At 35.4% G+C, this 1529-nt stretch overlaps 1 non-coding gene across 1 annotated transcript; it reads right to left on the bottom strand.

Annotated features, from left to right (window-relative positions):
- Nucleotides 1–1030: 1030 nt before the first annotated feature.
- On the bottom strand, nt 1031–1137 carry LOC148574254 (small nucleolar RNA R71). Its single transcript, XR_015905991.1, has one exon. It is a non-coding gene; the product is annotated as a small nucleolar RNA R71 (small nucleolar RNA).
- Between the last annotated feature and the right edge of the window lie 392 nt (nt 1138–1529).

Here is a 1529-nt window from a genome sequence, read left to right as displayed (position 1 = left end):
AAATCTTATCTTTTTCAAAATCATATCATATCTTTTTCAAAATTCAAATATCTCATCTTATCTTTTTCAAATTTCAAATTTTTAAAACTCTCTTCTTTTTCAAAACCACCTAACTAACTATCATTTCTCTCAATTTTCGAAAATTCATCTCTCTTCTCTCTCTTATATTTTTTGAAATTTACATTAAAAATTTAAATTATTTTTAAATTATTAACATAATTTTCAAAAACTAATTAATTAAAAAATAAAAAAATATTTTATTTGTTATTTATTTTTTCTATTTATACCTCTTCTCTTCTCATCTCTATTCATTCAACTCTGCTTCCTTCTACTCTTGGTCTACCTCAACTTCTTTATCTTTTTTCCTTTCTTCTTCACATCTCACTTGGAACTTCTTGCTAATTGGTACAGAAAGCTCTCTTGTGATTTCCTTTCCATCTTCACTTCTTCTTTAACCTACTTTTATCTACTATATCCAAGGTATTTTTCTTCTATTTCTTTTATTTACTTTTATTTTTATTTTTTATCTTCTTCTTCTTTCTCTACTTTTGACTTTAAGGAGGAGCTTCTTGTCTATTAGAAGTCTCTTTTTTTTTCTTTTTTCTTTTCTTTTTGTTTATGACCAGGAACAGGGATAAAGAACCCCTCTTGGCTCCTGATCCTGAACCTGAGAAGACTCTGAGGAGGCGTTTACAACAAGCTAAATCACAACACTCCGGAAATGACCTTTCAGAAAGTTTTGAACACGAAACAGGGGACATAGCCGAACCACAAGAGGAGCCCAGGAAGGTTCTTGGTGACTTCACCATACTTACCTCTGACTTTTATGGCAGAAGCATTGATGTACCTGCCATTGGAGCTAACAATTTTGAGCTTAAGCCTCAGTTAGTCTCTCTTCTGTAGCAGAATTGCAAATTCTATGGACAGAGCTAAGTTTTGGTTGGATGCCCAACCAAGAGAGAGTCTTGACTCTTGGAAAAAGCTTGTAAATGCTTTTCTGGCTAAGTTCTTTCCTCCTCAAAGGATGAGCAAGATTAGAGTGAAAGTACAAATCTTCAGACAAAAAGAAGGTGAATCCCTCTATGAAGCTTGGGAAAGATACAAGCAGCTGATCAAGAGATGTCCTCCTAACATGCTCTCAGAGTAGTCCCTCATAGGCGTGTTTTATGATGGCTTATCTGAGATATCCAAGATTTCCTTGGATAGCTCTCCAGGTGGATCCCTCCACTTGAAGAAAATACCTGCAGAAGCCAGAGAACTCATTGAGATAGTTACAAATAACTAATTCATGTATACCTCTGAGAGGAATCCTGTAAACCATAAAATCTCTCAGAAGAAAGGAGTTCATAAAGTTGAGACTCTAAATGCCATCCTGGCTCAGAATAAGATCTTGACCCAACAGGTCAACATGATCTCTCAATATCTCACTGGGATGCAAACTGCAGCTGGCAGTGCTCAGGAAGCTTCTTTTGAAGAAGAAGCCTATGATCCTGATCAACCCACCATAGAGGAGGTGAATTACATGGGAG

This window comes from Arachis ipaensis, chromosome B2 (genome assembly GCF_059453495.1).
Source record: "Arachis ipaensis isolate K30076 ecotype BB chromosome B2, ASM5945349v1, whole genome shotgun sequence".
NCBI classification, from domain to species: Eukaryota; Viridiplantae; Streptophyta; class Magnoliopsida; order Fabales; family Fabaceae; genus Arachis; species Arachis ipaensis.
The sequence above is the reverse complement of the archived record's forward strand: the minus strand, read 5'-3'. Positions and strand labels throughout refer to the sequence as shown.